The sequence below is a fragment of the Bombus huntii genome, chromosome 10 (assembly GCF_024542735.1).
Source record: "Bombus huntii isolate Logan2020A chromosome 10, iyBomHunt1.1, whole genome shotgun sequence".
NCBI classification, from domain to species: Eukaryota; Metazoa; Arthropoda; class Insecta; order Hymenoptera; family Apidae; genus Bombus; species Bombus huntii.
The window spans coordinates 5,557,267-5,583,714 of record NC_066247.1 but is presented as its reverse complement, the minus strand read 5'-3'; the positions used below and the strand labels follow the sequence as shown (position 1 = coordinate 5,583,714).

The 26,448-nt window shown below is 37.3% G+C and overlaps 1 protein-coding gene across 2 annotated transcripts in view; it reads left to right on the top strand.

Moving 5' to 3' along the window:
- LOC126870035 (conserved oligomeric Golgi complex subunit 1) overlaps nucleotides 1–26,448 on the top strand; it is a 257,074-nt gene that overhangs the window by 138,894 nt on the left and 91,732 nt on the right. Inside the window, exon 2 of one of the 2 annotated variants that reach the window (XM_050627391.1) lies at nucleotides 3,336–3,515. The gene's annotated coding sequence lies outside the window, so the exon portion shown is untranslated. Of the gene's footprint in view, nucleotides 1–3,335; nucleotides 3,516–26,448 lie in introns of those variants that run through there. The other variant, XM_050627394.1, reaches the window with a different exon arrangement.

Sequence of the window (26,448 nt, the reverse complement as noted above, 5' to 3'; positions counted from 1 at the left end):
AATTCATATTTTTTCCAAGAACAATTAAGGAAATGAAATCTAATATCTGCGATCTAGATGATTGTATCTCGCCTGTTGAATATTTACAAGCGCTATAATTTAGGCGTACTCTATATTTTCATGCGCCTTCTCTGGATTTCTGCATCTGTTACACGCGTATTTCCCGTATTAGGCGAGTTTCCCATTATCCGAAATAGGCCCGGTCCACGTCGCTTCGCATGATCCAGGTTCTACCGTAGATTCACAGTGAAAGTACAAGAAGTGAGCGCATACGCTTTACAAGAGCGATGTTTCTTAACTTATGTTCTTTTGCCATTAATTTGAATTCCAACGTACTCGGCATCCTTTCCTTCAGTTTTCAATTTATCCAACATAGGCGTAAGAATGTTTTACACGAATCTCGCGCATCCACCTTTGGTCCTCGTTAACGTTACAAAATTACAAGTTAGCTAAATTCAGAGCAACGTTGAAGAATAGAAATTCGTAACAGGTTTAAGTATCGATTCTTTGCGCATCGAGGCTAACTAGTCAACGATTGTAACGCAGCGAAGAGTGATGACCGATGATGTAGCGTAGATCAAGTATAGTAAAGCACATGACCTCTCTATCTTTTCATCGAGCATTTCACAGTGATTTCACGGATGAAACTTGACGCTATGATGATTAGTCCCATGCCGGTGCTTTCCTGCCAGAACGCACGCCTTCGTCGGCTGATGATTTTCCCGGATAGGAATTACCCGCTTCGCGTATTATCTTCGATCTTCATGCCGGTAATCACGCGGTTGATTACTCGATTCTCAGCGATCTTCGAAAACAGCCACCGTACGTTAGTCTGGTCTTGAAATCGGTAATCACACGTTTCATTGTGAAGCTTCCTTCTCTGTCCGTGTCGCGTAAATCGTTCACGCCAGTTACAAGGGTGGCACCGTTGCAAAGCAGTGTGAAAGCGTCTTGATCTATGACGCTGGAAACAATTAGGGGATCGGATATCTGCAGCATCTTTCGGGTAATTGGATTAAATGAAGGGATCGAAGTAATGCACTGATGGGTGCAATGATGGATTCGCGGTTGCTGATGGGCGAAACACCGTTTTTCTGTGGCGTTTAAGTGTCAGACGTTTACCGATTAGGGTGTGGCGTTGTAATTAAACCGAGAGAAGGAGGAACGAAGGAGTGAGAAGAAAAGAAATGCATGAGAAAAAAGAGCAAGGTAGACTGGCGTTCTGTTTGGAATCTATTTGTGCACTCGTTACAAGGGTTTCCATAATAGCTTCCTGTTGTAGATGCTGAAATGGTGAAGTTCAGATCGGATGATGTATTTGAAAAGCGTTTTACCTGGAAGTTTTGCTGTCATTTTAGCTGTAATTAGTATTCGTAATAGATAAACGTTTATAAGCAATTTTTGAAGATTTGATCTAATTGTTCAATAATTATTTCATGTATATTTCTGTAAAGTACCTAAAGGAACGAGATCTTTATAATCCTAGTTGTATGGATTTTGATTTTAAGTATAAAAATTCGTAGAGTCCTTAAAATACTAGATATCCTAGAAACGTTTTGAATCCTCGATATTCATAAAATCTATAGACTCGTCAGGGTTGGGCTAATAATCCAGAAATTACGATCCGAGTCCCATAGGTGAACACTTGTGTACCAATGAAATTCTTGCGGTGTAGCACGCAATAAAATCCGCCATAAAATTATCCTTGAAACCACAAGAGCTGCCATAAAATTATTTCGATAGGTATGTGTGGTTACCATTACGTCGCCACAATCCTTTTGCTACGTGATACAATTTTCATTGAACAAAAACCTGTCTCATATTATTACCTCAACAAAACTGCGCTATCTTCACGTTCACATCATTTTCGTCAAATGACTCGAAATAACCATGGAAAAAGATTGAGCCAGGTCAGAAATCAGTGTACTATAATCCGAGAACGAAGTCATTTGAATGGAAATGAAGTACGCTTTCGGTTGTTTGCTTGTGGTAACAGAGATGCCTGAAATCATTACCTAGCATGATTCTGGAATATCGTCTTGTTGATACTACTCGACCGCGAGCGAATTCTTCGTCTCCACTCGTTGAAGTCTCCATTTAGTTGTTCGTGCGCGTATTCTAGTTCGCGGGCAATATAATTTCCCTTTGGCGTCGTAGGCCAGTCATTGTATATTCATTCTCGGTAAAATGATAGATCGTGGTGGTATTCCGAGGTTCGAGGCAGTCTTATGCTAACGAATTGGAATTTTTTGAAAATGCCGCGTCGTATGGGCAAATGAATTTTTATGTAATACCTCGAATTAAAATGAAAATGTTCTTCGTGTAATTTGCCTGTGGCGTTTTTATGTCGTGGCTGCGTATACTTTGTGGAGAAAATGATAGATCATGATGGTATTCTGAAGTCTCAAGCAGTTTGGTCTACTGCAATTTCCCGCGGTTAAAAAAATTTCTATTTAAAATAAAAGTATTTTCTATGGAATTTGCCCTTGGCAGTATTTTGCTATCATTGTATATCCTTCCGCGAGAAGATTTTAAATTACGGTAAATCCTGAGATTCGATATGCATAATTTCACGATAATGAATCTGCTACCTGGGCTTGTAAACTTGAATGTGTTATGATTTCTTATTGAAATATGGCAAGTGATACATTGAAATCAGAACGTTACAGCTGAAACTGTTCCAGTTCTTAACCAGTGATCGCGAAACAAATTGTACGATAATCAACATTAACCAATAATCACAAGCCAACTTTCAACATCTACCATCTCTGAACTCATCTTCAGTAAAATTTTATTAGTAAATTTGATCAGATGAATTTCTATCAACGAATAAAATCCATCTATTTGACGATCTCGATTACACGCATGAAAAATCAATAGAATCCTGTTATACTAACCGCTTGGTTCTCGATAAATTCAGATCAACGAAACTCTACCATAGCCTAATGCAAAGCCAAACCAAATCAAAAATCCTGAAAACCTTCTCTTCCACTTGATAACACTCGCAACATGTACCCAAACAACTATCCACATCGTCAGACGTGCTCGCACACTCGCTCCTGTCATTTAACTTACGTGCTCACATTTCAATCCGTATAACAAGTCGACTAGAACGCCTCCAACTGCACCTGGAGGGTTACTCGGTCACGGAAACGATCGAGGGATGACGGAGTTCGATCCTTGGTCGGGTTTCAGCCGTGTATATCCGCTAGCGGAAAGAAGAGAAGCGTAGTCAGCCCGCGGCCCTATTACTTATGCAGTCTACGTTAGTCCCGGCTTGCATTGCTGCACGACTGCTTGCTTACCCTTCGTAACGTGTACTTTATTCTTTCCAGATGCGGCCGAGCCGATAGCTACTGGCGATTCGCTCGTTTAACAGCGTAACGGCGAGCCGGCAGGAGTCAGGGCCGGTGACTGGCATCGCGCGAAGAGAGACGGATAGAGAGCACCGGGACACGAGGGAGCAGAGAGGCACAGGTAAAAACGTGACTGGGTCCCTACGAGGGTGCTAGAAGGTGAGTACAGTCGCTAGGAAGAATATAGAAAACGAGAACTTGTCTCGTCGTTCCTTTTTGCCTCCCCCCCCCCCCTCCACTCCCCCTCTTTTTCTTCATTTTAGAACGAAACTTGTTTTACTTTGTCTCACTGTTTCATTCTTCGTTAGTCTTTTTTCACTGGCTAGGATGAGTAACTTTTTGCCTTCTTTCCACCTCAGTACATCTTCGTTGGCTTGGATGAAGGATTCGTATGGCTGGCCATTCAGCGAGCTCGTTGATCCTGATATTGTTAATTTAGCGCGTCTTTCACATTTGAATGGCGTTGATTGGGAAACTCTTTGGGAACAAGGAAGTATTTGATAAGTTAAGTAGAGCTTTTGCCTCCTTTGTTACTCGGTACTTGTTCGTTAGCTTGGATGGAAGATCGATCTGCCTGCTCATTGAACGAGCTTGATATTGTTAATTTAACGCGTCTTTCAGATTTCCCCTTAATTGGAAAATTCTTTGGAGAGAAGGAAATATTTGATAGGTTTAGTAGCTTTTGCTGTCTTTGTTCCTCGGTCCTTCTTCGTTGGCCTGAATGAAGAATCGATCCGCCTACCCATTGAGCGAGCTTGATGATCTTGATATTGTTAATTTACCGCGTCCTTCAGAGTTTCCTTTAATTGGTAAATTCTTTGGAAAAAAGGAAGCGTTTGATAGGTTTAGTAGCCTTTGCTGTCTTTGCTCCTCAGCCCTTCTTCGTTCGTCTGGATGAAACATTGGTCTGGCTGCCCATTGAGTGTAGCTTGACGATCTTGATATGGCTACTATGGTATGTCTTTTAGATTTAATGGGCTCGATTAGGAAATTCTGTAGAATGGAAAGCAGAGAATATTTGATTGTTTGTTAGCTTTTTCGAGAACTGAATAAAAGAAAGGGGCTCATTATACTAATGTTATAATTTACTTTCAATCAAGAAAGGAACGATATTGTTATGTAACTCTGTGCTATCTCTTTAAATTCTTACCTTTTACCTATTGAGATGATCTTTTTTTTTTATCTTTTTCTATCTTTTTTATGGTTAAAGAGAAGTTTGAGATTTTAATGCCCCACCAACATAATTATTGATTATAAATGAGTTGAAAAAGGAAGACTGTGTACTTAATGCTTTCATCAGAGCTTGTAATTAGATTTTTAATACTTAATTTTTTCTACGTTTACTGGATGACCTTGATTCCAAAGAAGGAGTCTGATATCTTGGTTTACTCTAATTGTAAACTAGTTTAGATTATACATATTGAAAATTGTGCTTGTTAATGCTGTACCGTTCGCTCGCAAAATTCTTCGCTGCACAATATTATTAACTGAAGAACAGGCCATGTAATGGATTTAATAGCTTTTGTAATTATTGCTTCAGTATCTTTTTTTACACATAGAAATTTGATATGGAAATTGTAATAATTTATTAAACCAGTTATTCCTGATACTTTATATTTTTCCTTTCCAAGCGTGTTTTTCTTCAATGTTTGTCTATATCATATTATTTTATCTGATTTTTATGCATTCGTACAATTCAATATGAATAAAATTCCAATGAATGATTCTTAGAATTCAAATTTCTTTTTATTAACATTTAATGGCTTGGTTCTATTTGGCAAAATTAAGCAGTATGTATTTTCATTTATTAAATAGGCTCTTACGTTTTATTATATCGTTTGCGAAGAATAATATTTCATCCTAACAAATTGTTTCTTACAATATATATCAACATTATGTCGTTGAATACACGCGAAGTTTCTACCAATCTCGAAAATCCCAACAATTCATTTTATTTCACACCTTTGCTGTCATAAATATTAAGAATTAAATTAAAAAAGAAATTTTTCCCATCACTTCCTTCAGTACAAGATATTTCGTAATTAAACGAACAAGAAGATGAAACGATTACATTTAGAATGATGAATGATACCGATCCATGGCTGAAGTATTGTACATGCAGAGGAACAAATTACTTATCAAGAATCGAATTAATGTATCGCGTAGATTTATTGTCTGTCTGATTAAGATTACCGGATGAGGAGTGTATTGCTTCAAAGAACATATCGTCATAGAATATTTATCGTGGATTTCAAGTTGAAGTTTCTACCGATTGCAAATTTCAGGCTGAATCTTTGTTTGGAAATTAGGAAAGTGTCGTTCGAGTCTTCAGTTCAGAATTAATCTTTGCGTTGTACATTGTTGAAAAGCTATTTCTAAACTTTATACAATTTTTATTTTACAGTTTTTATTTCTAAACTTTTACAGTTTATTATTAAATATTCCTTAAGACATAGATTTTCTTCTCTGTACTATAGATAATTTATCGAACTAATTTATTATAGGTTGAAACAATTCCAACTATTATTTTTCTATTAAAATCTAGAAAACGCACTTGTCTTTTTTAAAGCCAAAAATTTCTAGCGGATAATCATACTCGTTAGAGAATATTATTTTTATCGCTTCGTTAACGTGTCACAGTGATCGTCTCTCGTGCGTTTTACATAACATTTAAATGGAGGTAATAATAAAAAATAAGTTAACAACTCTTGGAGAACCGTGTCGTTGGATGTAATTTTCCAACAAAAAATTCAGTGCGATCCTGAACGAGTTAAACGATCCACAAAATTGTGTAACGTGTCGTATACTACACACTTCGTATCTGATCGTATAGATCGTAAGAACTCGATCCCCTAATTATTCCGAGCGTTGTACAACATGACCCTAATTGGAAGCTTAATAGCGACGCCGATCAGGTGAAAAATCTTGTCCTTTTTTTTCCTTCTTCGTTTTCTTCCACGTATTAATACGAGCAATTTTAATGGAAAGTCTTCTGCAATAAGTAATATTCGAAATTCGAACACAGTCCAAGTATAATTTTGTTAGTGAAATTTTACAAGTGAAATTACAAATTATCGATAGGAATAAATTATCTTGAGAACAGCAACAAGCCTGATAATGAAAGAAACGGATTTTTATAAATAATTGTTACAAGTTACAAGGCATGTGCTTATATCATTTGACAAATAAACTTCAATAACATAAATATGCATTGAATTAAAATACAATAAAATAAGATATACTAAAATCGTGAATAAGAGGTTTATGGATACATTGTGAATTTTTATGTGCCTTCATATTTTTGTTAACATAACTGAAGCAATATAGTTGAATATTTTTTACATTTTTCTACCTTTTAGATTTTCACAACATACACTTTGCAACTTTGGCACCATTGATTTTCCATCAAATTATTGTGGAAGAGGATTCTGGCGTGTACAGTAAAAGAAGAACGTTATTAATTCTGGAGTCAGTGAAAATTGTAATACTTTTCTTTCTTACTTGTAAAGAAATTTCTGCCTGAAGAATTTTCAATCAAAATTTCTACAATCCTGTATCACGTTTTTAGTTGTATAATGATATTACATGCCTACGCTGTGGTTAGATTATATAACAGGATATTTCAAGGCAAGGTTCGTCGGTAGTACGTGGTTAGCAGGCATAAGATCGAAGTAATTGAGTTATTTCTGAATTTTAATTAGAGACGAATGTAGAAGCGCGTGTTGATTACTGATATAACGATATAAATGGAACATTACGTTCATTTAGTTGCATATAAATGCAGATGTTAAGTCATTCCTAGTTTCTTAGACGTGTTACGAAAATATATGTCATTTCCTTATATATATTTATGCATTGTAGTTATTGTTGAAAGTATGGTTTTTTCTCTAAGTTGGTTTAGATTATCGAGAAAATTTTCATAGGGCAACAGTAAATGATACGGGCCAATTTGTGAGTATGTGTGTGGATATTAATAGCACGAGTATCTATAAACCTCTAAAATAATTTCATACCTAATTTATCACAAATTAACAGAGTTGAAACTCCTTGAGTGTAATTACGGTAACTGTGCGTTTTATTAGAAATTTCATACAGTCGTAAACTGGAGCGATAATTACTACGCGGATTGAATAAAAAACACCATTGTCTGTAATTATTCCATTCACTGAAAATTACGCGAGATCGTAAAGGGCGAGAGCATTCGTGTCTTGCTTTTATTCATTTTTTTTTAGCAATACTATAATTATTTTAGAGACATAAAATACAATCATTATAAAGGTAATTACAAGCCTCCCTATAAGTTAATTATAATTTCAATATAATGATCAATTAATTGATATAATTAATATGTAGCGTACTATTTTTCATGAATTAATTATTCACTTCGTTATAGTAAATTTACCTTTGTATAAAATTTCCGATAAAATACTATAATTAATAAATCTTCTAGAATTCTAAATACAATTATGGCATATCTTTCTTCTTAATTAGGTTACATACGTATGTGAATCACAGCGAACGCCATCCTCTTCAGATTTATTTCTATCCCAGTAGTAATGCAACATATTCAGTTTTCGATTTCACAGGCCACAAAATGCACTCGGTTTACACATTTCCAACTCCCACTCATCGCAGTACGATTCTTAGACCATTTACCACATACAATAACCCACACCCACTCGCATTCCCATCCCAAACACATACCACGTTATATCCAGTACTAAAAATTAAACATATACGTATATCTTTATTTTATTTATTATACTGTCTATTATACTACTACTATTATTATACTGTCGTATAATGTACTATATACTATATACTATGTACTATCCTATATTTAACTTATACGTTACCTGTTACATATATACCTGTGACTTACCATTAGTTGGCTACATATACTATTCTTACGCTTTTCCTGCAAACCTCTTGATCAGTTTATCGTCGGTTTACTTATCTGCCATATATCCCTCTCTTAGTAGCATCTAAGCTGTAGCAACGTTTTACGAGACTTTTAAGGCGTCTACATTTAAACTAGATAAAATACGTGTACGGTTTGCTTATTCGCCTTTTCCGATCAGTAACAATTTCCCTCCTCCACATTTCCGCATCTTACCCTTGCGATTAGCTATTTCTACTCTACTCTTTCTATTTTAGTCCTACTCTGTTTCCACTATAGCGCTACGAATAAAGCGGAGAACTTCCTGTATCTTTCAAACGTCAGCCACTTTATAATAGACCAAGCAACTCGTATTCGCGGCTTTGTTAGTAGCCAACGATCGTTTTGATCACGCTATAAAAATTAAAATTCATAGTCGACTGTGAACCGCGAGGAGGTAGTTAAGCTCGATCGTGAACGCGTGAAAACGAACGCGCGAAATGCTTCCTTCCGGTTTGAAGGGGGATGCATCTTGCCCGTCCTGACACCGCCAAAGCTTCGATTTGATTTAAAGATCTCGTGAAACGCCGGACGAGCCGAGCTTCACGGCGATATATCTTCAGCCGCGTTCTCAATGACGTTCTTTTTATGCGATCGGACAAGATTCTTGAATTAACGCTTTCAACGCGCAGGTCATATTTTAACGGTCGTTTGATAATCACTGATGCTATTAATAAGTGTATTTTACGAAGGTATGTAACATTATGCGATATTACGTATTAATAGGTACAATTTTGTTATTACGATTCACCAGATATCGGTTCGTACCTTTAATGATCTAAATATTTCTAATTCTCATTGTGGATATTAGCAAAGAATTTTCAAAGCTCGTTTGATATTGGTTTATGGTATTAATAGGCGAATTCCATCGGAACACGTTACATTGCTTTTGCTACGATTTATTCTAGATATTAAACATTAATTAGCTGTATGTTTGTCAGTGCATATTTTGCCAAGTTGAGAAAAATGGCGAGCAAGTAATTATTTCAAGTAACTATTTCACTGTACAGGAGGTTACATTACAAGGCTCGTTTGATAACTACTGATGGTATTAATAGGTGTGTTTTACGAGGACGTGTAATATTATGTATTAGTATTAACGGGTACGATTATATTATTGCGATTTAGTAGCTGTTAACTCGTGTATTTAATGGTCTATTTGGTTTTAATTCTCATTTCTGAAAGTCATTAGCAGCTAATGAAAAATCAATAAATAATTTTCGAAGCTCGTTTGTTACTGATTTATGATATTAGTAAAAGACGCCAGTACATGATATCAGTAATATCACAATTATATTGCTAGAATTTATTAAACAGTAAATATCAATCGAATATATAACAGTTTATACATTTTCAATTTTTACCTACGATGCTCGACCAGATTAACATAACAAGGGGATGAAAATTTATTTTCCCTTGTTATATCAATATAATTCAAAATGAAAGCTAAACTCTGGAACTTCGGATCATAGATAAGCAAATAGAAAGAAAGTAAGTGTAAAGCGTGCAACTTTGAAGTATACGCGTAACTGGCAAATTGTAACAGATATTTCAAATTACGATAAAGAACACATACATACGTACGTTATCAAAGCAAGAGAAAATTCCAGAATTTCGAAACGTCATGATGAATTGCCATCTAGAAGATTGAAAAACGTCGAATGGACCACGTGTGTTGGTGATAGCGTCAATGAATATGTAAAGGAGTAGAAAAAGAGGATGCGGGGAATTTAAAACGCGGTTCATTATTCCCCATCCGAGCTTATCTGATGCAGTGAGTTCCGCTAAATGCCGGTTCCGATTACATTTATTGAAATAATCGATCGGCCAACGTATTATGCTAATGCCAGCGAGACCTTAACAGTTAAGGCTTAACTGTTACACTGTTTGCGTCGACATAAATCGATGCACCGCCGTGAGCACCGCCGTGTAATTTGTCCGCGCCTATGCGGTTGCGCTTCCTCTCCAACCGTTCGAGATCAGGTTTGAATCGTTCCCAACTTGAATCTCACGAAAAGTGATTTCTTTTTTGCTCCTTGTAACTTGCCTTTTTTCCCCACTTTGTTCTTTTAGTTGCAGGCTGTACGCGAGATCTTGCAGGTGGCTGGATTTTGAGTAATGGTATTATAAGTGGAATTATATCTCTTGGAGGATCCTTTGAAGTTAGGTTCCAGTGTATATATCGAGCGTTACACTGTCAGGTAGATGTAGGTAGCGAGGATCTACTCGTTTGCACGTTTATTCCAACATTCTAATAAATTTGACATTATTTACCGGTTTCCGTTACGTGGGTTTGTCTTATATGTAGCTCGTGTAGATTTGTAGTAAAATAAGTGGCAAACATGTGCCAACTGTTGCCGACTATCTTGAATATCTCACAAACACAAATGATAGCATACGTTGTCCCTTTACTGCTCAATGATTGAAGATTCAAATCGCTAAGAACCGCGTCATAAATGCGAGAAACAGCAGACGTAGGACAGACTCCAGTCGTTTAGCACCGAGTCTAAGGAATTTATGTCGAACACTCCCAATTTTACAACTACGCGATTTCCAGTAAGACGATCGGATAATACAGTCATATTCCAAAATGGGCCTGGTCAGTGGATAGTACAATATTAGGAGTGTGTTAGTGTTATTATGGAAGAACGTTTATGGCCTATGTGTAGGTCCTAGTGATTTAAAGCCACGAGATGCAATATGATTGTATGTGTGTGTATATATATTGCATTATTATACTATATATTAATATTTGCATATATACAATTATCATATATATATTAATTAATTATTATATATATAAATATGTTGTATATATTGTACACATATATTATATGTTATATTGTATATATTATATATACATACATATAGACACAATATAATTATGTGCAAAATATATGCAAAATGACGATATACAAATATATATAAAACAATGTACAAGATAATTTTCAATTCACCGTCGCTCGACTAATGTACCTGCGCAATAACCGCAATAGCACAAAGACCGTTGACACTTTCTGCACGTGGCACACAATGGACGAAACGAAACGGTGAAAATAAACGGAGGGATCCGCGATCTTCCGGCAAATCTCGACGAGTCGAGCGTTCGAAGAGAGGAGGAAAAGAAGGAAAGAAGAGAAAAAGAAAGGCGCGTCGTGGGGGCCAAGATGGGAAAATAAATAGCATGTATCGCGAGAGGGCGGATGTCGATGGGGTCGAAAGTGGGCGGATATAACCATAGAGCATGTGGCGTGCGCGCATCAGATCACCATAAAGATCGAGATTTATCGCGATCGGTGCTGCCTCGATCTCGATACGCTATAAATTATCGTCTGGGCATCCGCGTTCGGTGCTTTTGAAAATTCGTTTCTTTCGCAACATTGCTGAAGCCAATACCGCGTGCATCCTTCTTCTACACTTTCAACTTTCAATCTCATTACATCAACGTGTGGTCAGTTCATTGCGTTACGACCACTTCGACATTATCAGCTATTCGAAGTTGCAACGAGAATGGGATCGAAGATGTTTATTTGTAATTGTTCTTTCATAAAAAGGAACAACTTCGAACTGTCTATAGAGTTGCTGGCATCGCATTTATTACAGCATCTATATATTAATTAACTAGATCCAAATATAGTATCTTTTAATATTATTATTACCATTATATTATAATATAGTATGCTTTCAGAAGGATACACAAATTTGATGTTACTGGAAGGCAATATAGAAGCTGATAAGAAAATGCTCCGCTTGTAAAATAAGGATATATGCTCTCTGTAGTTACCGCGCTACTAATTACGCTTTATTTACGATCCTACGATTTACAATCGTCGAATCAATAAAATCGTAATTAACGAAAGATAGAAGAACTACTTTACATCGAACTATGTCCTTTATTTATCTTGGCGCAGATAAACCATATCACACATATCATCTTTATTACACGGGCATACGTACCATAACTGCATATTATTGAAGAAGCACGCGAAATGAAAAAAAAAATGTGAAATCTTCATTAAATTTCCAAATATGTAAGGGAAGAGAAATTATAAATTCCTCGGCTATAAGCAATCTACTCAAGCTGGCCTAATGAAACATAAAATTTAATTGGAACTTTTTTCCAGCCATACAGTTTGCTAAACCGTCATTCGGGTTTCACGTGGCCTCCTCTGAATGGCCGATAAAACGGCGCCATTTTACCATAGGGGGTAAGCATTGGAGGCCGGCTCGTGTCGCATCGAGAACGATTACCCTGTTATCGTAATTTTCGACGGTCCGGGGCCGTCTTGGGAAATAAGAAGCCGTGAACGGTGAACGAAGGAGGTTCAGGGCACATTAGAATGATTAAGGCGGGGCTTTGACTATCGTTGACACGCGTGTAAAACCGGTTATCTGCGCCCACGACGCATTATTTCGCTCTCAACGCCGGTGTTTCGCGATAACGAACCGACCCCATCTTCCAGCGTTCCGACAGGGAATTAAATCGACCAGGAAAGAAGGATAAAGAGAGCGAACGAGAGTGCAGGCACTGGAGAAGAGGAAAGATTGTCGTAAAGCGTTCAATCAAACGACTCGGGATAAATCGTAAAGCGTCCCGCTCGCGGTAGCGGCTTACTGATTAAATATAAGTTTTTACGAGCGAAGATGGCAGAGGTATCCGATCGAGTATGGTCGTTTAGGGATGGGACAGAGAGAATTATTCTTAGGAGAAGTGTAGAGTATGGAATGTCGCGTTATGTTTCTCTTTCTTCTTTCCGTCCTTTGTCACGCGAAGCTTCTTCTTTTTCTTTTTTGTAAACTGAAGCTTCTTTCTTAGATCGACGAGTCCTTTTTTTTTTTTTACATTAGGTAGATGATAGTTTGTATTATAGTAGGAAGGATATTTTTAGAGTTTTAATTAATTTAATAGAGGCACGTATTGGATGTGATCGTTTGGGGCTGATTTTAATGCTATTGAATTATCGTTGTTATCCGTGTACGTCCGTTGTCTGCCTTGGTTTTAATTAATTTCTCGCTTTTAATTTATTTGGAAAGAATACCCTTACGGTTTTTATTGATTTGCCAGAGAGAGCAATCGTATTGCTATTCGTATATTACGCTTCATTTCCTCTAGATTTTAATTAATTTCTCGCTTCTAATTAATTTGAAAAAAATGCTTTGGAAATTTTAATTGATTTAGAGGTGTGTGATTAAATATGGTTTAAAGATGACTTTAATGGTATTCAATATAAATTTGCGTTGCGCCAGTAATACACTTAAGAGTGAAAACTATTCAGTAATAGCAAGCATCTCAACCATCTGTTGCTCTATTAGCATCCGCTGCAACTTCGAAAAACTACTATCTGTCTCCAATGACTGTCCCTAACTACCAGGAGCCATCGTCCAATGATCCTCAACCTGTTTCTTCCTGTCCCTTTCAATCAATTATTGAAGCATTTATTCTCGGTGGAAGAAACGACACACTTTAATCCAACTGCTGTCACCGAGTACCAAAGTATCACAAGCACTGGAATTCACTATGGCCTAACATTCCCAACTCATTTCATCGCGTATTCCAACCACCGACCGCTTTATTAACATTTATTCCCAGCTCGGTACTTAACGTCAAACACGACGCAGCCTGCGTCAGCATCGCAATAAATACTAGTTCTAGCTCGCAGATAAGCTTGCATTACGCTCGGGGCTTTTCCAGAGGCAGCGACGTAAAGCCTCGTTTACACTTGTTAAATGGAAATGTTGCGTTTGATCTACCTGGAAATGAAATTTTCTACTCGCCCAATACTTTTGAATCGCCAGTCCCTTTATCCTTTTTTATCGCTCTTCCTTTGTTCTGTTATCGTGTTCCAACGTCTCATAATCTCAGTGAACTCAGGAAATGTAACTTGAAATTCTTCGATCCAACGAGCCATCCACGTTGACGTATTTCCATAAGTCTCGTTTAACCTCGTCTAACCCTTTCAGGATCAAATGCTTTCTTGACTGCGGTAAAAAGCTTTTGTTTACGAATTACTGACAGTAAAAGCGCATTTTTATCCGATATTTTTCTAAACAAGATACAATACGATTGTTGGAAAAACGTACGCGCGGTGCGACGTAATCGGGCGATGTGATCGTTTCGACGTTAAAAATCGAGCGAGCCAGGCGTTGCACGTGCAATCCTGCTTTTGCTTTTCTCGTACTTTCTCTATCTTTGATTTATTTTCTTTTTGTTTCGAACCGCGTAATAAAGACTGCGATTCTTGCTGACTCTCAAGACCTGCATCCTATCGCATGCAGCTCTTCTTCGCGTATTTTAACCAACTTTCCTTAAATGGACGAAACCATGAACCTGCATAACGACTTTCCTTATCGATACGACAGTAATTACATTAAAATAACAGTAACGAAGCAACAACATAAAATTCTAACTAATTTCACCAAAAACAAATATATATGTATGTTTATCATTTCGTTGTTTAATAACCGGTTAAAGTATAACGTTGTATGCTACAAATAAAAGAAACTTACACAAATGTAATTTGGAATCTAGTTCGACATAGAATCACGATGGAATTGAACAAAATCGGATTGGCTCTTCACCATTCATATCCACGAAGATCCGCCAGGTGTGAACGGGGCTTAACACGTTGCATTGCTAGTAATTCAGCATTTATTTTCCGACGCGTCGGCGAGGATAGTTAAATCATCGCAGGACGCTCGCATCGATCACCGGCCGGCTTGTTACCGACTCACCGTGAAACTGTTTGTATCTGTCTATCTCCGACCATAAAGAATCTTATCCTTTCGTCCATCTGGCATCGCCTATTCTCCACCCTCGGCTACCGCGGCCAACGTTTCTTAGTCGCTTAAATACCGCCATTCCCCCTAAAACACCTGACCCATCCGCGAGTTCCCCCGCTGCGCCTTTATGCGTTTCATGGGGATTCCCGTGAACGTAAAGGAGATACTCGCAATTGGGTACTCGTTTCTTATTGTTACGGACTTGTACTCGTGTAGAGTTTATCGTGGCGAAGAGATAAGACGGCACGACGCTGATTAATCTTTTCCTAGAGTTCTGGCAAGCGGAGGAAACGCGAGGAAGCGACGCGTTCGTTTCGTTGGATTTCGTGTTTAGCCCCGTCTTCTACCTACGACGTTGTAGCTACGGACTTGTACGTTTCGGTCCTCCAATTTCTATACTTCGATCCCCGAGTCTCTATACTTCGCTCTTCAATTTCAATGTCAATCTCAATGTAATTTAAGACCAGACGTGTCATCTCTACGTCATCTAAAACGCAACGTCTCTCTGTCTGTCTGTTTGCTTCTTTGCTACCTTGTAGCTCGGGAACCGTCGAACCGATTTTCGTGCGGTTTTCTTCCCTACGTAGCTACGTCTTTGGTCCGCTTCTAGGCTCTGTTTCGGTGAAGATTAGGTTTTACAGGTCGAGGAAAGAACTGAAGACTTACAGGAAACTGAATGCCCTGCGAGAACTCTGAGAGATACGTCGAAACTATTTATGAGAGATATGCAGATCTTTGATAGTTAGACAGACTAGAATATTCAATATTGAATTAGGCGATGTAAGTTACGATTTCATTACGAACTAGGATTAAGCACGGTATACAAAGTTCCTAATTGCTCGACAAGTTTGAGAAGATATAACAATAGATTGTTGATATTTAAAGCAATGCGGTTGAGTCCGGTAAGGTACCCAAGCGATGTACTCTGAGACTGTACATACAGAAGATTGTAACGTCGTAAGTTTCTAATAGACATTCATTTTGAAATACTCGATTATTTCAGCGCAATGTTCACATTTAAGGCCATTGAACGCTCTGTGAGCAAACAGGATGCAGTGAGCTATTCTTCTACATTCCAGTGACGTAAGACCAAGAGTAAACATTATGGCTCGATAATCATTGCATGTAAAAGGCATGATAACTGTACGTGAACACCTGTGCCAAACCCTTCCAAGCGATGCAACATGATTGCTAAAGCATGTTGTTCAGATTATGGATCCACGTCGCAATATTGGTCTAACTAGAATACGACAGAGGAATCTCAAAGTGTTTCTATGTTGGAAGAGCTCTATATATCTGCAAAATATAATATCTTTGACAGAAAGGAATTTCTAATGTTTTAAAAAGATGTTTGACATTGACCTTACCAAAGGCCCGGCCAAAATTTCATTTGAAACTATGTAAATTCCCATATTAACAAAAATTGAGAAATTGATTAATTATGTTGTGATCATTTCATGACGTATTTTAGGATTGGCAGATTGAGGGATAATTAAATAAAAATGGAACGCTCTATAGTAGCCGATCGTGTAATTACTAGGATTGTACGAAAGATTGCAGGTTTGAGATTTCATCATAGATTCGATTGTGTGAAAGATTGAGAACGATTGAAATTAGGTAGAAATGATGACTAGATAGAAACGTTATGGTGGTTGATACGCGACTGTTCAACCCCTTGACATATAAATGAAATAGGACTGGATGAGCGCTAAAAATACCATTTGATATGGTTCAACGCAAAAGTATGTACTGTTCGTGGCGTCTCGGACACGTCAACGTTGAAAATAACGAATACGAATGGAACGACGTTTGCCAGACGTGTTTGCATGTTGAGAGGTTAATTGATTAGAGAAATTTTATGATGATCGACGCGGTAGTCGATGGTTTGACGATGGTGTATGATCGTATGGTAGATTGGAAAAATTGTAGTAATTGATTTTCAATCAATTCAGAATTGATGTTCGCGAATTAGTTTACTTTCCTCTTTGGAGAAGAATGATTTGGTGGATGATTTATATGACGGTCAATTACTTAATCGTATGAAATTTTGAAAGGAAGTGAAACTAAATAGAAATAGCTTCATGATGGTTGATCGTATGGTTTGAGGTGTAAGAACGATTGATGTTAATGGTTGGTTAGTAGATTAGAAAGGAATTAAATTGAGAAGCCATATAATCCACGTGGTTTGGATTGCTTCGACGGTTAAGATTGGCGTATGATTGTTTCAGAGATTAGAAAGCAACGAAGCTGTATAAAAATAGCACTATGGTCGTCGATTACAGCGTTTAATGATACTATAGACTGATACAATGGTTTCGATGCCTACTGATTTTAAGGATTGCGAAAGATCTAAATTGAAGAGAAATGTAATCAGTGTGTTTGATTATTGGCTTTGAACAGAAAGAATGATGATAATGTACAACCATGCGTGTTAGGAAGAAGTATTCGATGGTTAATCTATGATCATCGATAGAAAATTGAAAGCAAATTAATTCACTCTAACGACAAAATAATTTAAAGAATATGCCGAAGGATTAATAATAAACGAACGAACAATCGATATGTAACAATGTCGTATTTCAAGCATTGTGTTGCCCCCTTTACATTACGAATAGAATTTAAATACAATACCATGAAATAGATTATCGAATTGTTTTCCGTGAAGCAATTTATCAAGCTATCTGTGATCAGTTGGAATTTTTCCCCGTTTTCACGGTGGTTAAGTACATCGGTACATACGGTAGCTTATTTTCAACGATGATTAATCGCGCAGGGTTGCTCTTCGAACGAAAGAAGGGAGGTTTCGCGAAGGGAGCGTTGTCCTCGCTATTTTTCTTCATTATTTTCCATTTATGGTTTACCTATAATATCTTGTTTTCTTTTTCTTATGTATCCTATTCGCTACTTTAAAACAATACAAACCTAAAAAGAAAGGAAACGCGCACTCTCTATCTAATATTAGTTAGGTAGATTATTATACGTGTTGGTTTATTAAAGAGATAAATTTATTTTATTAAAGTGATAAAATTGTAATAGTCAATGTATATTAAAATCACTTTAAATAGTCGTTATCATCGCTCGCTCAATGCTACTGTTCAACTTTACGCCCATTCAACTGTATAACTCGGTATAATGAACGTCCTAAAGAGCACGTTCGTCTATTTGTATCAACCGGTGTTATTATTGTACAAAAAGTCTAAATGTAACTCCGATTGACGATTACAAATAACGGCGATAATGTTTTGTCCGGAGTTTGTTTACCTTTGAACCTAGCAAACCAAAACAACGTTGACACTCCAAGGCACAAAAATGTGAGTCTCTCCCGATTCGAATCTTTTGTTGACTCATGTGCCACTAAATTAGAATACCATCCAGTTTTGAAATATTTCTTTCTCTCTTATTATTTTTCTCTAATGTGTCTCCTTTATTCTCTGACTATATGATCACACTGTACTTATTATAAATATTATTTACTTCATATTTTATTATCATTTCCCTACTTCTTTCCTTATTAAACATATCCTTATGAAACATAGCATTTCCTATGTTACACATATTACAACATCACGTATTTCCTACAGAGAATATTTTTTATTTTGTCGTTATAATATTTCCATAACGTTCCTTGTTTAATTTCCACCTAAAACTAGTACATTCTCATTATTATAAATATTATCCACGTTCTGTTTTATTATTATCTCTTTATTTTCCTCCTTTTTAAATATTCTACCTACCCTTAAATTATATTACGATATTATTTATTTCCTTCCGAGGAAATTCTCCGTTTTATCGCTACATATATATCACATATATTTTCGTAATATTTTCTTCGTAATTCCCATCTAAAACTTTACATCCTCGCTATTACAAACATTATCCACTTTCTGTTTTATTATATCATCTCCCTATTTCTGTCCTTATTAAACACATCCTTATGAAACATAGCATTCCCTATGTTACACATATTACAACATCACGTATTTCCTACAGAGAATATTTTTTATTTTGTCGTTATAATATTTCCATAACGTTCCTTGTTTAATTTCCACCTAAAACTAGTACATTCTCATTATTATAAATATTATCCACGTTCTGTTTTATTATTATCTCTTTATTTTCCTCCTTTTTAAATATTCTACCTACCCTTAAATTATATTACGATATTATTTATTTCCTTCCGAGGAAATTCTCCGTTTTATCGCTACATATATATCACATATATTTTCGTAATATTTTCTTCGTAATTCCCATCTAAAACTTTACATCCTCGCTATTACAAACATTATCCACTTCCTATTTTATTATTATCTCCCTGTTTCTCCCTTGTTAAATATTCTACCTACCCTTAAATTATATTACGATATTATTTATTTCCTTCCGAGGAAATTCTCCGTTTTATCGCTACATATATCTTACATACATTTTCGTAATGTTTTTTGCTCATAATTTCCGCCTTAAAATTTACATGCCTGTTATTATAAACATTATCCGCTCCCTACTTTATCCCATCATCTTTTCATTTTCCCTATTATTAAACATTTCGATAAAGCGTTTCCCCGGGAAAATCTCGCCCTTGATCGCCGCGTAAAACGCGAATCGGCGAGTGCGCGTGCGCAATACGAGCCGCGTATAAATTGCCGCGCACGTGCATAAATTGCGCTCGTAAAAATGTACGCGGCGGCACTTCCGGCAGCGAGACCGATCGCATCCGGAAGCAGCTGTGCCGCGATGTATTACGTATACTTGCTATAGAAATTACGAAGCGCGTATCACGTCACGGAGCCGTTCCTTTCACGGCGAAACTACGCGATTGTGAACGGGCCTTTAACGACCGTTGGTGGCCGATGCGCGCGATTAACGGTACTATCGTCTATGTCTACAATTAATCATCGTAAATATCGCTTTGACGCACGCTAATAGAATTAGTTAATTGACAGTCGACCACGCAATTAATTCGATCGATCTTCCGTGACTTCTGATAGTTGGTTTCTAGTACTTGCGGTTTCTTACGGCGGACTTTGACCGTGTGTAGCTCCTTAACGTTTCGTCAGAGCAATTACAAGCGATGGATGGATTTTAGGAAGACAACGAAGATTTTATGAGCAAACAGTTGGGTATTAGACTATTGCAAATTTCAAATTTTGTTTTCTGGCGAATTTCTGTCTACCTTACAATTGTGATTATTTTCTTAAGTTGTAAGAATACGTTAAATTTATTGCTAGAAACAATTGAAACACAGGGATATTTAATTAACAAAATGTTAGATTACATTCGGCTAAATTCAAGTAGAATTCAGCTTGGAAATATGGCGTTTAATTTATATCTGCCGCTGGCGAATTTCCACACGTGGTACCAATTAAATCTTAATGATTCGATCTTTGTTTACATTAATACGTTTCATTGGGAAAAAATAAATAGCTGGATTTTTCTCTCGATGAAGATTTTACTAGTGGTTTCTACCATAATTGATCACCGATTACCTCCTCGTGCAATACTAAATTTTATATTAGAAAAAGTCCAAAGATTGGATATTTGAAATTCCGTTATTCTGATAAATCTCATATGCTTCTGGTATTTAAAAACAGTTCGCATTCCTCTTGGGAAATTTTTATTCTTATCGTACGCTGCAAGCGAAACGCTATGAGAACTGACTTGGATCGAGTTAACAGAGTAATTTATTACGTGCTGTTATCGTTTTTCGAAACTTTGAAACAAGATGAATGATGTTGAACAGCGTCCATTGTCGGTCACGATCTTTCGCGATTTAATTTTGATTTGTCACTTTTTGATTTAGATCGCGAAAACGATTAAGCTTCTCTTTTTCTAATGGATTGAACATTCGTTTCGTTAACGAGCAACAGTTTGTCGGCAGATATAAAAATGTTTGATTAAAAAATTCTTTTTCATTTCATTTTGCCATTCGTAATAAGCGTAATAAGCCGAGATAAGCTTATAACAGCCGTGCTAGACATAACGAACTGCACTTTTTGTTCTGCCTATTTTAAGATGAATTTGCATATTCTGTCGGCAGTTTGTAACATAGTTGGATTCATTAGCCAGGCTTACGCAGCAGAACTCGGGTTAGGTTAGTTACGAGAGCTATAACAGCATCTGATATTCATAAAATCTTCTGTTAGTAGGAAGTTGTTATAGTATGAAGTAACATACAACATACCGAGCATCGTTATAAATACTATTTTATTCGTTTATACCAAATCTTGTCACGTTTAAACGTAGAACGTTATGAAAATTCTTGGCGAATATGTTTCGAATAAAAATATGTCCCGATGTAATGTAAAATTGTTTAGATAGCTACGAAAGGAATTAAGGAAGCGAGAAACTTCGCTATCTCCGAGTTTACTTCTACGTTGTTGTTTTTCAGCATGTTTAAATAATTTTATTCGCTCAGTTTCTCCTTCAATAAAATTTCGAAAGTTTCATAAATTCAGATGTTTATTCGACTCGCTAAATTTCCAAGGTTTCTAACATTCTAAATTCCTCGATCTTGATATTAGTGTTAGCCATCGAATTGTTCGCACCACGTTTCTAAGATATTTCGGATCCTTAATTTTCGACATTTTTAGACGGAAACATATCAACATTTGCGTATCGAGATACTTTCAAATATCAAACCTTTAGAATCTTTGAATTAAAAAGAGAACATAAAAGTTATGCGAAGATATAATTTGTTCAATTTTCAATGCCAAACTTCTCAAGCTTCCAAAATTCCCGGCTCTCGAAATTTCTCTCCTAAGAAGCTTCCGCGTCTACGAATATAAATTACCATTCCAAAATGAAGCTTCTAAAGTTGCCCAACTTTTCAGCTTCCTAAACGTGAAACGAAAAGATTTCGATAAATGTAAATTGCTAAAGTGGCGGTAGTAAATTTTCAAAATTTATTTTCCAACTCCCTACGTTCCGGAAAAGCGACAAACACGAAGTTGCCTATCGGTAAACGTCTCGATCATCGTAACGAAGCTTATCGATCGATCTGAAAATATTGAAACGACGGACGCAAAGGAGTTTTAAAGAAACTACGCTGACCAAAGAATAATGTGACGTTCCCATGAGAACTAGAAAATGAACGACCACGGTCGACCTGCTGCAGCAGGTCTTGTTGCAGTTGCCAAACAGGGTTAATCGCAGCGGTTAATTGTCGTTCGTGGTGACGAATACGAAACGATCGTCGATGGCCGATGCACGCGTTTGGAATCGATCGTTGAATGACGAACGAGTAACAGTAATTTTGATGCGCGCAAAATATCCGCAGATACAGTTATCTACCAGCCGTTTTCTATGGCTAACTGGCCGTAGATCATCGACAACGATAATTGCAACGTGGAAGACGAATACGTGAGGTGAATTTGATTGGAGCCGCGAATTTCGTGTTAGGCTAACGTTAACGATCATCGAATCCAATTAGGAAGTTGTAATTAAAAGCTACAGATATTCTCTCGACCGTAGAATCGATTAAAGGAAGGTACAATGTTTATATAAAAATGTGGAACGCAAACTGATACCCAGTCGTGAAATGTACGATGCTGTACCAGGATATTAACGTAATTATGTAAATTGCGCGTTGATCAGATTTGCTGATATCGTTGGCGGATAAAGTAAGCAGATGTTAATTAATTTTATTAAATTCCATGGTTGGTCGGATGAAAATTCGATTGACCTAAGAATGAGCTTGTACTTGGTATGGATTTGTCTATGTAAAATTGAATGGACGGTTTGTTTTCCATTTGTTTTTTATTACTTTAATTTGTGAAATTAAGAAAATCTTAATCCATTCCGTTTAATTCGCGATAGATGTAAGAGCATTGGTTATTTATTCGCAGAAAGATCGCTGAGCAGGTAATAATTTATTCCTAGAATAGGAAATCATAGTTGTTATTATGTATGCAGCAGCAGCAACAGGTGTCTTCAACGCTGATTGATTTACGTACTTGCAAAGTAATATCCATCAGACGAGAGGCAACGTCAAATAGAATATGATTCTTCAGGAACAAATGTATAAGGAGTAAGTCCATTTATTATCGTTTTTTTATTATTCCAAGAAATTCTAACGCGTGTACAAAATGTAACTACGTGTAGAACATTCGTTAGTCATCCTTGAAAGAATTTCGTATCTGTCGGATCTACGTTCGTAATTAAATTACTTGATACTTGAAAGAGTTACTCGAGTCATTTCATTACTCGCGACAGTTGCTTCGCGCGAATAACAATTCCATAATTTGAAGAAATATTCGCTGTAAGATTCATTCGATGGAAAACGCTCGCTCGTTGTATCTTTTGAGATTACGATCGAGCTGAAGAGGATGAAAATAGAAGAAGAATACGCGCGTGTTAGCATCTTGGAAAAGCGATACAATTTTGGCAGCGCTACCCGGTAGTGGCCAATGAAAAGCCAAGATTACGCGGGAGTGTCCGCAATGACAGTATTATAGTTATTGCCTAGTACGAACGCTGATGACGGCATTATTCTGATTGCCATTTAACATAATGACTGTCACTCTATCATCCAACGACGCGTACGTACTTTCTGGAGGTTGACGACCCTTGACCCCATAGATCACCACCACCCGTGCACGAGTGTTTCCTGAAACGAAGAAACAATTGGCCGTGTCTGATTGTCGCTTCTATCGGAAGTCTCTCTTACTTCGCGAGCACGAGTCGAGAACAATCGTTTCATGAATCTGCAAAATTGAAGTAGCCAGATATCGCGATGTTTCAATGATTCTATTTGCTTTCCTGCCTACATTTTTTTTTTTTTTTTTTTTTTACTAGTTCCAGATGGATTTACTTAATCCTTGAAGATCTATTTATTCGATATACTAAAGTCTCAGACTTTAGAAGCACAGTCACGCTTTTGTATTGACAATTGGTGTAATGACAATTGATAAGCGAATTGAAGAAGGTTACAGATAATGGGACATTCAAACACGGAGGACTGGAATTATTTTTTGTACTTTTGGAATTATTTTTGTATTTTTTGTAATTTAAGAACTAACACAAATTGTCAGGATTACATTCTGACTGTAAGGGTCGACGCCTTAAATTCGGTTGAGCTTTGCGATTCATCAGCGAGGTTTTCGCTCAATCAGCGATACATAGATTGGACTGACGATTTTGGTCGTAGTGGATGCTGCAGTATTGTTAGAGATTTACGAGTGCGACCAGTTAGACACGTTTTAGGGTTGGGCACTGAAAACAGTGTCAAGTGTCGTTGAAAATCGAACTTAGGGTGAGCAACATAATGGTGGTGGTGTGGTGTGAATAATAGGATTGGGTGCTAGAGATTCGCAAATAGATCGCGGGACAATGTTAAAATTAGTCGCCGTGGAGATGACCTGCAGGGTCAGACGGAGGGTAGCGTAGTCGATCCAGCATCTGAGTAACTAACTGTGTAACACAATAATTTTCTATATTTTGCCCCGAAATGCGCGATACCATAGGATTTAAGTTTTGCAAAATGTTACGTCGTATTGCAATAGTTCACTTTTTCCGAGAATGTCGTCTAACAAGAGAAGATCGTCGAAGAGAAGATTCGTCAAACTTTCAGGACATACGTGTACTGTGTAATTTCTTGAAAATCTGCTTCTTTTCAATTTTGCGTAATATCTCGCCATAAAAGTGATCAATTTTTTACCAAAAGACAGCCCCGATGATGGAAGCAGCAACTTGCGACTGAGAACTTTTTTTCTATCTCTTACAGACCGTGAGTTATGGCGCAAAATTGGAAATTTCAGAGTCCACTTTCACCCCTCTTGGGGTGAATTTAAGCAGAAAAGAAATTGCACGATATTTGCGTTCCCTGGCTCGTTTATTTGTACCTTTTTCAAATTTCTCGTTATACTCTGTAATTCTATGTGGATGTTAATGAATGTTAATACCAAGAGGTGAGGCGAGGAGGCAGATAAGAAAAAACAAGACCAATGACACTATGTAAAATGCAGATCTGAGTGCGATATGAGTATGGCGTGAATGGTCGAATGCCTAAACGATATTATAAACCAAGTACATTCCATGGAACGTGTCTTTCATGGTGCGTTCATACCCTGGCAACTGTAATTGCAATAAACATCTATCTATAGGGTGGTTGGTAACTGGTGGTACAAGCGGAAAGGGGGTGATTCTACGCGAAAAAAGAAGTTGAAAATATAGAATAAAATTTTTTTTTTTAATTTTTCGATCTACAGTGAGATCCGTTATAACGTACCGCACGCAAATTCAAAGTCGATTTTCTCGAAAACAAAGCCTCGAACGAAAAATTTTTATTCTATATTTTCGACTTCTTTTTTCGCGTAGAATCACCCCCCTTTCCGCTTGTACCACCGGTTACCAACCACCCTGCATATTGTAGTATCTTAGACTACTATGATTGGTTTATTTACAATGAATGGATTAAACAGGAAACGATGGTTGTTTAACGTGCACTAATCACAGTAACGTATTATAATTAACACAACTAGATAATTAATTCGCAACTCTCGTCATCACGGATTCGACTGTCTCTCGACAACGCTGGCAACACTATCTCGATAACGCAATTCGCAGTCTTTGGCTTCTCAACTAACACTGCTGTTAATTCGTTTATGTCCCTTAGCAACCCCTTGTCTTTTGTCTTAGCCTCGTATCTTTTGTCTCAGCCCCACCACGCACATGCTCAGCAACCGCTTGTTTATAATTCGCACGACCACCCCCCAGGCCCCTCGTCCACGATACTACGATATATTCTTCACATATCCTCAAAGTCCTATAATTTGTAGAATTTACGGCTTGAGAATCCCCTGTAAGTCATGATCGCATTATGAAGAAAGTTTATTGGTTTATAAAATCGATCTTATTTTGATCATTCTAAGAAATCGAGTAAAATATGCGTCACTGATGACCACCATGGCAGTGAACGTCTCGACCAGCGATCTCCAAATGCTTTCATCTGCTCCTCGTCCCTAAAACACCATATAAACCTGGCAGAAAAAAGACCACAACAAAGTATATATGTACATATAAAAGCAGACGAGAATACCAGGAACTGACCAACGTAGGGTCGGCCGACGAAAGATTAGTATATCTGGCGTGATATAGTAGCGGCGGTAACGAGCGAAAATTCTCGGTGCTCGCGTGTGTGCTCGCGAGCGCAAATTGGACGATAGGCCTGGTGCACTCGAGATAAATAAACGCCATAGGGGGTTAGGAGGCCGCATGCGGGTATGGTGGAAGTTAGTCGTGGCCGGCAATCGAATAAATTTGCAGAAGCCTCGATCTTTCTTCGCCTGGTACCCGGCCCTCCTCCTATTCGACCGTAGAAAAGAGGTACTCGTTATAACGGTTGGATACTCGCCTTCAGTCGCGATCTATGATTAGGCCTTA